This window comes from Etheostoma cragini, chromosome 11, assembly GCF_013103735.1.
Source record: "Etheostoma cragini isolate CJK2018 chromosome 11, CSU_Ecrag_1.0, whole genome shotgun sequence".
Lineage (NCBI taxonomy): Eukaryota > Metazoa > Chordata > Actinopteri > Perciformes > Percidae > Etheostoma > Etheostoma cragini.
In genome coordinates, this window is record NC_048417.1 from 18280252 (window position 1) to 18293673 (window position 13422).

The 13422-nt window shown below is 38.4% G+C and overlaps 1 protein-coding gene across 1 annotated transcript in view; it reads right to left on the reverse strand.

The window, feature by feature from the left end:
* Positions 1-13422, reverse strand: part of map2 (microtubule-associated protein 2) — a 90848-nt gene that overhangs the window by 54427 nt on the left and 22999 nt on the right. Inside the window, exon 2 of the mRNA XM_034886066.1 lies at positions 11260-11312. The gene's annotated coding sequence lies outside the window, so the exon portion shown is untranslated. The remainder of the gene's footprint in view (positions 1-11259; positions 11313-13422) is intronic.

The following is a 13422-nucleotide window of genomic DNA, read 5'->3' on the forward strand; positions in this document are numbered from 1 at the left end:
GGAGATGTTCTACCAGTCTGTTACCAGCAGAATGTTGAAGATGTTCTACCAGTCTGTTACCAGCAGAATGTTGGAGATATTTTACCAGTCTGTTGTGGCCAGCGCTCTGTTCTTCTCCGCAAACACAAACAGACTGAACAAACTGATCAGCAAGGCCGGCTCTGTGATCAGCTGCAACAGGAGACATTTGAAACTGTGAAAGGAGAGGAGGTCACTGAACAAACTGTTATCTATCATGGATAACCCCCACCACCCTCTCCACCTCACAATGGTCCAACAGAGGAGCACCTTCTCTAAGAGGCTCCGACAGCTCCAGGAAATCATTCCTACCACAGGCAATACAACTTTTTAACATTTCATCATTGGGTGTTAGATAAGACTCTGAGACATCACAATACTGCACGAAGTGCAACCTGCACAATACTATTTAAGCAGTTGCACATTTTTGTATTTTCCTACTATAAATATTCAATTATTTGTTCTTATATTTTATTCCTATTATTATTATTATTATTATTATTATTATTTCATGTATAGTTCATGTATATTGTATGTATGTATATTGTATCCTGGTATTTCATTTATATTTATATTCTGTGCTGTGTGACTGATTTTTGAGGTTTACCAGTTTACCAGTAAACGCTGGTACACTTTGTCCCGTGAGCAGTGCTAGTCAGTGCTAGTAGCGTCTGTTAGCTGTCAGCTGTTAGCTCCTCTAGGATGCACCGGTGCTATATGTCCTTGCATCCGCTGCAATGCTGTTTATATGGATATGGTTTAATTTTGCGTTACATGACCCATTTCGTCTGTAAAGCCGTGCCTGTGTGGGATCTCTCCTCTACTCTCTCTCCGCGCCCAGCCACACTTCTGACATTTGTCAACAGTTTTAATTTTTTATTAACACAGCTGTATATTGTTAAGTATGAGGGGCAAACCTGTATTTGTACCAGTGTTTCCACGGGTAACTCTGCTATTGCGGGGGTCACGGTGTAGAACACAGAAGAAGTTATTGAATGCAACTAACTTCAGTTGGTAGAGTAACAGCGTGTCAGAAGGAGCTGCTGGACCTGGACCAGAGATGTGACCCATGGCCAGAGTATCATAGGACATAAAAATGCAGCGCAGTGACGATACAGACTTTTCATACACACAACGTGTGATTCCGCCGTTCGCCCCATGCTGGACCCGTTCATAATGAGTCAGCCGTCTCTCTGTGAGTAGCGTCCATCACACTCCCTCTTGCAGTTATAAATAGCCTATGTGACGTTAACATTTGTTTTAGTTAAAATCAACAAATAATCGTGAGAATAATCGCGATCAAAACTTTGATCAAAATAATCGTGATTATCATTTTGGCCATAATCGTGCAGTCCTACTATCTATCTAACTATCCAATGTTTTTTGTTTGTTTTGCATCACCAAAAGTCAAACCAAAACATCTTAACAACTAAACTGAAGGAATGATTTGACAGTTCAGTGAAAACCCTTTTCTGCTGTCTTGCAGAGAGTTCAATGAGAAGATCGATGTTACTCTCATAACTGCTTCTTAGGCATGAGACTGATCAGATTAGTTCAGTATAAAGACTGGAAACAGCTAACCTGGCTCTTGATAAAATGCCCACAAACACCTCTGAAGCTCAATATTTCTACCACTTTTCACACTCTTTAAACTTATCCTGAAGAGTAGCTTTATTTCAAAAAACTTTTTCTTTCTTTTAATTTAATTTCATTCATTCTATCCATAAATCTATTTGAAAAGTATAAAGTGTATTTCTAATATACTTCTAGTGACAAGTAGTGTATTTTTGATACATGCTGAAAGAAAAGCTATAGCCTGCTTTTAATACAACACATTTAGCAATATGAAAAAAATGTAACTTTTTTCTAGTATCAAGAACCATCTTAACTCAGTCCATTCTATCGTCGTACTTTACATAGAAAAGAAAGAGTAGAGTGACTGTATTGAAATCAATGCCAGCCTGTGGCGAAGAAAGCCAAAGCCTTAGAGCTTGGAAAGCTACAACGTTTACAGAAGCAGAAGACACATTTTTATTCATTGCCTTGATCTGACAACAGCTGAGGGTCACAAGTGAGTCATACATCAGAAAAGGACCTTGGATAGGCCTGTATGCTCTCTGTATAAATATGCAGTTTGGCTTCCACACAACACTTTTTACCAGGAGACAACACACCTCAGGCAGAAGGAACATCTCTACACCTTATAATGGTACGTTATGGCACTCAATGCTGAATTCAGTATTTCAGCAGTCTTTTTTTAATCACTTATTGAGAAGGAAAAACTGTTTCATAGAAAAAAATAAGTGCTCCGGTTTTATTGTAGGACTATACAAACTGTATGTTGCATGAAAATTTAAATGATAAAAATGAGGGAAAACTGTGTAACCAAAGAATTCCAGACAAGTCTGCATAAAGAGTGTTTAAGCTCACTGTGAGATGTACTACGCTGCCCTACATGATCAACCCATGCAACTTCAATTATGTATGGTCAAGAGTTTCCAATAAAAATGCAAATGAAGAGCCTTGAAGCGAAATAACTCATAATTAATGAAAGAAAAAAATCTTGTAAGAAAAACCTTTGGTTTCTTTTAGTAGACACAAATTTGAACTGTGGTGACAAAGCAGACAGAAACCAGAAGCAGGTCTGGTGAAGCCATGGCCAGCCTCTGGCAGCCACACTCACTAGTTTGTCCACACAATGTCATTACAGCCTTATGCCAAGCATCATGGGACTTAATGATATTGTGTTTTTAAACAGAGTCTTTCTATGGTACGCCTGGCAAACCTGGTTCCTTTTAAGGATTTGGGTTATTCTGAGTTGCTCACTTAACCGAGGTGAGCCCGAGCCACAAGCTTGCAATGTTTTGGATTGTCTGCTTGACTTAGTTGCATTGTAACATTCTACATTTATACAGCGAAACCTACAGTTAGCCTAGCTAGGCTACAAGCAGAACACTGTATGTTATTTCAGAAGGGAAATATTGACTTTTATTGTTAATTTGCTTGGTCTACCATCAATCAGACAATAGATACATTCTCTTATTTATTTATTTTTAATTGCAAAAGAGATATCCAGCAGACAAGGAATTCTGCCAGTATTCAGCTCAATAAAATAGATCTGAAAATATGTGGAACTGTATACAGGTTTTATTTTTAAGTATTATTTTATTTATTTTATGTTGCAGCATAAATAACTTGGAAACCTGGTCTTGGTGTAGAAGGGGCACATTGTTGTGCATTTTTGATAAAACAGCAATACACCTTGAGAGCTCAGCCAGGGATGCCATGAGGTCCAGGGGCCCTGCATGGAGTAATCATCTTACCCAGATGAACAACTCCCAGCTGAGGAGATACAAAAGGACCAGGACCCCTGCCCACTAATTATATTGAGGGCATATTGGGGCAGATCTTTCACAAGAATTTATCCAGACAAGGCACAAGACCTGACGGCATTCTTGGCCGAGCTCTCAAGATCTGTGCAGACCTACTGCTTGATGTCTTCACAGAAATAAAATAACATTTGTTTTCCTACTTAAAATCCACAATTGCCTTGATAAGCAGTGATAAATGCCACATTAAAACTTAACCATACTCTATGACGTATACCGGTAAATACTTTTATTTTTAACACCATCAAACATATTGTGGAGCCCAAAAAATGAAGTGTTAAGCTATGAGTCTTACTAACAGAGAGGCTTTTTATATTTTATGTATACCTTCACTGACCACATGCAAAAACTAATTACATATCAATATCACCCTAATTATGTAAATTACAGGGGTTTTGAACTCAACTGTTAAAAACACTGTCTGTAACTTAAGAGAGATAAGCAAAGTACATACAGACTCAAATGACATTAAAAGTGACAATGCTTGAAAGACAGTTATTATACTATTTCATACTTTTTGAATTGAACTGACAGATGGAGATGGACATGGAGAATTACAGTTATTTATCTCTTCCAACAGGAGGCTTCCCCTCTCCAGGACAGAAGTCCTATTTTGCTAATGTTCTACTTTTATTTAAATTAAGTGAGACACAGTCTTTGGATGAAACTATTTTATCCAATTAATAAAAACTATTTTGGGAACCTTTTTTTTGGCCAATTACAGAAAGCAGAACAAGATGAAAACATGACAATGACATATTCCCTTAATAAGTTGCTTAAAGAGGGGGAATCATTTGAGAGCTTCCTTTGTCTCTATAAAATCTGTTCGCTATAATATTTGTATTCCACTCATGCTTCTTTAAGATTCGGTGCCTCTTTAGACATCCAGCAGATACAGAGACTTCAACTCCGGTAACCTTTGCTCAATTCAAACTTATAAAAAAGTAACTGGCCAATCATTAGGCCTAACATAATTCTGACCCTCAATTTTCAGCCATGTTACTAATGGGCAAAAAAGTGATATTGGGTTATTTTACACATCTAAACTTATACAAAATGTGTCAAACTTTAAATAGTGTGTCCATTCATGTTGTTGTCAAATAATCCTTTAAAAGGTTGTGAAACGTAATGATATCATTATATGTCTGTTTTATGCCACTAGAAGGTGTGCTGTAAGCAGACAAGGAATCTGCACTGCTATCTGCATGGTATTTTTTAACATGTTAAATATTTGGCCACACTCCATCAGTGATGTCATAGCAGATGCCATGTCGATGAAAACTAATTCACAAATATGATTTTGCTGTAGGAAACACAGACACACACAGATACAAACACATACACACACAGACTTGAGAGAAATAAAGTGTATGCGAATGTTTTTGGACATACTTTATCTTTCCAAGCTATGCGGTCCTGCCCCAGTATGAAGGTCCTTTCTGCTTATTTATTATGCAGGCCAGTACCTCTAACAAACACACACAGATCACACACACACACAAAATTAAAGTGCTTTGCTCTGTCTCTTGGCACTGCACATCCAGCTGCCACCTGCCAGCCCATATTTAATGCAGTCTGCAGGGGGTGATGTGTGTGTGTCTCTGTGCAAGTTTGTGTGTTGCAGGTGACCGAGCTCTTTTCTGCTTATAAAAATGCAAGGTGCTTGTCTATTTGCAATGTGGACCAGTGTGAAGAGTTAAAATATATGTGCTGAACCCTAAAGGCCTTAAAAAAAAAAAGAGCCTTTTTTTGACTCATCTTGATTCAGAATAGTAAGTGTAAAGGGGTTCCCAGATGAATTATTATATGGTTATGTAAAGCTTTCATTTTTAATGAGTGTGTGCTCTGCAAGCTAAGGCTTTAATTTCTGCCTGTATGATGCTCACCTGGAGACAGTCCTTTCAAGAAGAAGGCCGACATCAGTTGTTTCAGTTCCCCCAAAACTACATAAGTTTTTGCATTTGGCATGGACAAACAACATATTCAGTTTCATTTGATGGACGTATACTATGAAGGCAACGTCCCCTCTAATGTGTAGGTGTGGACCAACATTTCTTGAAGAGATATAAAAAACCTTCATTATGTCATCGATGAGATCCAGAAACTTCAGAGTACACTTGAAGATGAAAAGAAAGTAATGACAGAAAGCACAACAACAAATCTTGAGTTACCTTAGAGCAAGGAGATTAGATTTCCCCACAAGTAATAACTGCATACGTGGGACTTTTAGTTAGACAGTAATCCCCCTCATATTTTTGAAGATATTCCTTACCATGTCTATGTGACAGCATGCAAAAACTAATAACAAAATGTTACTGATATCTAAAAAGAAAAATGTGTGCTATTCAATAGAATTCTTCAGCAGAATTTCAGCTAGGCAAAATGATTACTTTTCTCCATTAGCGTCTCATGTATCAGCCTACCAGAAATGTATGTGTGTGTTTGTAAGTGTGTGTGTGACTGCTCATACAACTATAGCAAGGTGCCCTGTCATACACATTTCATTACTTTGTGGTAATGTCTGAAGTTCTTCCATGGACTCTGTAATTTGTTTGCCTTGGTTATCTAGTTTCAAAGCCATTCTAGTGTGCTATAGAAAGCCTGCAGGAAGACTCACTTTGATTTGTGCCAGTTCTCATCAATATTCAACAAGCTAATCTGCTTAACTCTGATTGGCTAACAGCTAGCCAATGAGAGCCTGGTTTTCAGCATCATTTACCCAGCCCATCTGGGTTAGCTCATGAATAGTAATAAGCTCAGGCAAGATGACGTCAGACTGACCAACCTTTGTAATTGGCCTGATTTCTCCGCTTATTACTTTTCAGTGGCTAGAGCTGACAATGGAGGTAGCCGTTCATTTTAACATTCACAACATAACACAAACACGTATGGGACAAATCATGAATGAATCAGAAAATGCAAGTAAAAACAGTTTTGTCATCTTTGAATTCTGTGTAACTGGTTAAAGGGCATTTGGTACGTTGGGATTTTAGAATCCTAATTTCAAAGCCATTTGCCACCTCGTTCACACCAGTTGGCATTTTTGGCTGAGTTGTGTTGAGGGACGAATGATTAATGAAATAAAATAAAGAACTGTTATTCAATTTAAAACAGGCATGGGTTGATTGTAAGCACTGCCAAAATGAACTGTTGTACTGTATCTCTTTATGTTAAGGCAGATTCCAAACAGGCTTAGTACAGTACTTTTCAATGATGAAAAGTGATGAATATCTGTGTGTCTTAAATATGCTATTTAAGTTTCAAAAATTCAGTCTATCAAACGTGGACAATACAGTTTAACAATGAGACATAACTGTCTGTACTTCAAAGCACATTACGCCATCCATATGTGTGTTCCTTGTAATTTAAGCTATTGTTTATGATGACCCAGTCTCAAAGAAGCATGAGCGGAATATGAATGATAGAGGAAAAAGAAGTGGAGGTGAAAAAAAGCTCTCAATTGATTGCCCCTCTTTTAAGTTCTAGTAACTACCGTCAGTAAAGTGTGTTAATAAGTAAGTAAATGTAACTGGTTATGAGAAAATGTTTAACTGTAGTGTATCCCAATCAAACCTGTTACTATTCAGTATCTCTAAATTAAAACATTTTCTTGTACAAAAGTATTACAAATCTAGACATTTTGATCTTGAAAACCCCTGTAAGACACAACTGAGCAATGTGATTATTGGCTTTCTTGCTGAGAGTTAGATGAGAAGATAGATACCACTCTGTCCTCTAAATATGAAACTATGACAAAGGGGTTGGTTAGCATAGCTTAGCAGAACAAAAATGTTTCATTATTTGGACAGAATCAGGCTGGCTGTTTCCTCCTGCTTTCAGTCTTTATGCCAAACTATGCTAACCATCTCCTGGCTGTAGTTTCCTATTTAAGACAGACAGGAGAGGCATGTTGATGGTCTCATCTAACTCTCAGCAAGTGAGTATATTAAGATAACATTAAAAAAAAAAGTCTCATTAAGTTTTAATCAATTCAACGTGATCACGGACATAGTGTTCTCATCTGATTAAAGCATCTTTCAAATTATTTTGTGAGGGGCCTTTATCACAGCTGTCATTGACCGATGGGCACTATAGTTATACATCACTTATGGGGACAGAGCAATCTCAAAAATTCATCCAAAAAAATACCAAAACCAACATCCTGTATAGCAACAGCATACCACTCTGCCTTTCAGGACATCACAGGGATAGAAGAGTGTCAATAAGTACGTACTTAGTTTCTAAACAAATGTGCTCAGGAGTTTATAGACAGGATCCAGCTTCAGTCTACAAGAAACTGGGCTCTTTTAATAAACATTTCCTGAGGCTTTCAGGTATAAACTGTTGCTTTCTGGGTTTTTAAAAATGAAAAACATGTGGCACACATTATTATTTGGTTTGTATTGTTTCTATACAGTCTATACTTATCAATCTCTTGACTGAGACAAATATACATATCTGCAAATATTGCATGCAGAAAAAAATTGCTTTTATGTGTGAATATTTCATAATAATTCCTGTCAATATGTGATTGCCTTGACAACAAAGAGAGGGAAGGACACCGAATTACAGTCGGGTTGCCGAGTGAGATGAAAACAAAACAAGAGACAAAGAGATGAAAAGAGACGCAGAGGAGATGTGGTCAAGAAGAGAGAGAGAGAGAGAAGAAAAGAAGAAGAACGTCTAGCCTAAGGAGTGGGGGGAGTCTGGGCCATTACATCACTGCTGCAGTGGCTGACAACATGAACATTACCGACACACTCTCTCTCTCTCTACATGTACAGTCTACAGTATCTGCCATCGCACAACATCTGGTTATGACTGTCTCACTCTTTTTTTGTTTTTTTATTGCGACTATTACTCAAAAATACAAATGCATTTAACCTTCAAACCGCAAAAAGGCTAGAAGTCAAATGAAACCTAAGTAAGACCTCTTACATAAAGACATGTAGAAATACTAGGAAATATTATTCTAATGTTATAAATGACATAAAAGAATGTTAAGTCGCTAAACCTACAAGACATGCTCCAAGTCCTCACGGAAATATTAAAATAATGTTAGAGGAAGTTGGAAATAACTAGCTCATGATTTGTGTTTATTTTTTAATAATTCAACACTTGTTGATAGAATTTCTCACCCTCACACTTCTTCCATTTTTAATGTGGTCCTGTTGATTAATATAACGTCCCCTGACACTTTCATGACACAAAGAAATGTAACAATCAATTACAATTTTCTTATTTAAGCTGTTATCTTGTATGCACATTGAAATAGATTTGGTTTAACACAACCCTCAAAACAAGGTGAAGGTTTCTTAGTTCTAAGTTGTTGGGAAAAATATTTTTCCAAAGATTTATGTCCAGGACCTAAGGCAAATTAAATTTGTTGGAGGCTGATGTTTTGCATATAGTAAATAGCAATGTTTGTGTGTATGTGGTAGATAGTCAAAAAAGGACTGTAAAGTGTATAAAATGTGCAAATGATAAACTGTATATCCTCCCTATTTGCAGTTGATTGTAATTAGTAATGGATTGAATAGCTGATATAGGAATTGGAGAAATGGCTCCGATGTAGCTGGGTCAGGACCGCCTGCCTTTCTGGTTCAGCCAGCAGTGTGATGGAGGGGTGAGGCGGAAAGAGAGGCTAAAAAACAGGAGAAGGTCAAACAGACCTGCTGGGTAATGCCACTAAAATTTTCCCTCATGAAGACAGCAGGGAAGAGAGAGACGGCTTACATGTTAACATCAAATATTTTCATTATGTTGGAATGTACACATCGTTGTTGAAACCTGACAAAGAGCGTCCTGCTAGGAAGGTGTGTGTGTGTGTGTGTGTGTGTGTAAAAGGAAGGGAGCAAAAGCAAAATAATTGGTGGGGATGAAGCGCACCAACGTATACAAAGGAGCTGAACAGTCAATATCGAATGTAGAGTCATGAATATTTGAGAGACAGTCGTATGAAAAACTGCCAGTGAATACTGTCAGCTGTAGCCAGTTAGGACCATCTAAAAAGTAAATTAAAGATAAGGACAGCCTCATTAGAGCACGAGTCTTCAATGTTTTTTAAGCCTAGGACCCCTGAACTGAGAGAGAGAGAGAGAGAGACCTTAACCAGGACATAACAGTAATTTCCAATTTCATAAAACACAGCACAAAACAAACAAGTTTTTTAATTTTTTTTAGCATCTGTAACCCAAAGCCATTTGTTACAATGCTAATGTAAGAAATATTGCTTAAAAGACATTTGTATAAAAAAAATAATAAACCAGGGATTCTAATTTAGTCGTTTCTTTTTCTAAACAACAGCCGACCCTCGTTAACCGATTATTTACTCTTAACTGGAAAGCAGGAAACTGAGTCCCAGTTCACCCGTCCGGGAGGCTCTTACATATTTTACCCGTTCAGTTTCCACGGACAGTTGCAGACGAACACATGCAGCTAGTTTCCGAAGAACCTCAAGTTCACAACGGAACGTATGTCTGAGCCTGCTGAGTTGCAAGGTTGTCAGCTGTGTGTATGCATGGCATACTCTGTGTGAAGGACCAACCAGTGCTCATCGATACAGTTGCATGTATCACGTAGCTCTCCGCTGTGAGCGACCGCCCAGCAGTCGATCGTGAGAGCCGCAAACATAAAAAAGAGCCCAATAAGCATCTTTAATTAGTAGTCAAAAATAGATTGTATGGCCTATTTTTCTTTTACTATGCAACAAACTTTTTTATAGTTTAAACTAATAAGCAATGACATATTATATAGTATTAATTTCAACATACTGCGTACTATGTTAAGATTCAAAATAAATCAAGTGTGAATGCATCAGCAAAAACTAGCATAACCTCACCTACACACAACCAGCAGGACACCAACTCATACGATTTATTTTCTCTAAATGTCAATGGCTTGCATCCATTGATTTGCATTCCCCCCCCCCCCCCCCCCCCCCCCCCCCCCATTTCATGCTGGTCAGAGAAAATGTAATCAACTTTTGTGAGTTTATAGTTTCCATGGGGGCAGTTGATGACAGCCATAGCCGCTCAACCATATGGACCAGCAAACCCAAACAATGGTCAGCAGAGAGCTGTGGAGTCTCGGCAGTATCAGCTCCCCTTTCACATTGCGGGGCTAGGGTTGATCTAAAATTAAATATGGTTATTTACATTTTAGTCCAAAGAAGATGAATTGCTTATTTTGTGACATAAAGGCACGACATATCAAAAGGCAAAAGACCTAAGGTTGGTAGTCTTTCTCTGGATGGTCAGCTGGACAATTTGTACTTCACCGATAAAAACCTTAAATTTGGCAGAAAGGTGACCAGACTGGACTCCAGAAATACATTTTGGACTAAAGTGAATCTACAGTGTCTCATTAGTCAGGCTACTATGGCTTTCCACTCTGCACATAAACCATGTGAAAATGAAACTGCTCAACAGAATAACTGTCTGGAGTGTCTAGACATGTTCACACGCACACACACACACACACTAATAAAGCCTGATGATTTCACAAATATTCATTGACACACAAAAATGAGTATATCAATATAAAATAGAAATGCATATGGATTTGGATTATTAATAAAAACGTACAAAAAAATGAATTCAGTTACACACACACACACACACACACACACACACACACACACAACAAGGTGACAGAGATAGACAGAAAAGCAGACAGGACAAAAGAGAGATGCGTCTATTCTGTACCTCCTATAGTAAAATTACAATTGTGTCTATATGAAACCGGCACGGTGACGCAGCATCTTTGCAGTAGCACCCAAAGACATATGGAGAAAGGGATAGAGGGTGAAATGCCAAAACGAAGAGAGAGGGGGAGATATTGAGAGACTTACCTGGCTAGATGGGATGTTGTCCGTGGCTCAGAAGAAAAGGTAACATCCGAGACCTAAAAGGGTGAAGAGATAAGGGGAAAGAACAGTAGTGAGGGGGATAGGGATAGAGAGAGAGAGAGAGAGAGAGAGAGAGAGAGAGAGATTAGATTTGGCTGCCAGTACTTTGGGAGTGCAGTGGCAGGTGGCACCTTGGTTAACACACACAAACACACACTGTCCACATATCTTCGAGACAGATGGAAAGTAAGGGATAGAGGGAGACGTGAGAAAGTAGCAAGAAACGGAGCTGAGAGAGTATGACTGAGAGTGGTTTCCAATCAGTTGCTGATCTAAAGGAAGCCCTGTGCTATCGCCCAGCTGGGAATTGCAGAGTACACAGGAGAGACAGAGGAAGAGATAAAGTGACAGCAAGAAAGGGAGAGCCTGCCAGTGTATGTGTGTGCTTGTTGATGCCACATGTGCAGTGTCTGTTCAACAGCATCCGAGACAACTAAAGATGCTTCTCTTCGCCTCAAAACACACACAGTTGAAAGCTCCATGAAAGGGTAGACAAAACCATGTAGCTCCATTTAACAGATACACAAGAACAGAGACACACCAGTTTGCTTTAGTCCAACAGCAACACAGTCTGAACCCACTAATACTTGTAGACACTGCAGGCTACTGTGGGTAATTCAGTGAGAGTGCAATGAGTTCATGTACATTTAAATGGCACTGAACGAGTAACGAGACTACATAAATCTTCCATGTCAAAAATTGGACTGGACTCCCTGCTCTGTTGTCGCAGTGGTTCCTGGTGTCCACATGCCCACACAAACACAGCCCCTTATTTATTTATTTTAATTTTTTTTCGACACAGACCTATTTTCAGTCTAAACACATGTCTTCTTTCCAAATTTTGTACCCATCAAGAGAAAGGACAATAGGTTTAGATGAAATGGCACATACGACCAGATGGGGGAGTACATAAAAAAGCCAAAACTACACTGTGGGTCTATAAAGCGTTAATTATGTCGAGCCATCACACTGCTTGTATAATAAGCTGGTAACACCTAAAATAGACACGTATCTGCTCTGTCAGAAGACACAACTCAAACATTCAGATAATGATGCGGGGAAGAGAGGTGAAGAAAAGATTGAAGAATGCAGGTTTTTCTCCTTCATCCAAGCAGGGTATATTTGTTGTTCCTGAGAAGATTTCTTTTTTAAATGTTGTTTAACTTTATCGGCATTATCAATTTGTTCTAGTTGATTATTCATTAAGTCGAGCAACGGAAAAATGATCAGCAACTATTTACCTATGAAATGAGAAAAGTAATCAATTAAAATGCTTGCAAGTTGCAGCAGTTGTACTTTGTCATAAAGACAAGGTAGACCTTTTTAAGACTTTTTCGTTGTTGCAGTTTTAGATATTACTAGTCTTTGTAAAGCGTCATAACGCACAGTCAACCAGTAAATAAGCTTGTCTGTGCTTGTTTCACAGCTTCATCAGACTAACGCCACTCTGTATCTGATCAAAATGAAGACAGCTTTTCAGGAACACAACAGTTCCTAAGGCTTTGCCCCATTATCGCACAGTGTCTGTCTGAATTTCCATCATCATTTAAAATTTCTTGAAATTAGTAACCTTTTACCCTCAATGTGAAGTGGTTCCAGCAATCACATTTTTCCCATGGTTGAGAATTCATGCTGGTAATGTTCTTGTTTCTGAAGGCTACATTTGAAAAAAAAGAAAGCATTACTAAAAGCTTGTCAATTTAATTTAATTTCGTAAAACTCCCACTTTTGGTGTATGAACCCGTCCAACACACCATGCTCTTTGTGAGACAGAACAGCTTATAGCAAACATCCGTACAAATAACAGTAGATGTGTATTTTCCAAGTTGATGGCCCTTTGCATTTCACTCCTGACGAATGGGAACTAACAAGTCATCAGAGACCTCAGCGGGCTGTCCTGCTTAGCTTCCCGTCCGCCTTGCTGTTATCAACACAAACTCTTACTAATCTGATCAAATGGTGTTTGACAAAGTCGCTGGATTCCACACATGACACAGCTGATGATTAACCCCTGAACCTCGTCAATGTGTCAGAGAAATTACATCTGCTGTATAAAGAGTTTAATCTGTTTCAGCAGGTAGTGCCAAATAGGTGAATAGATACAAC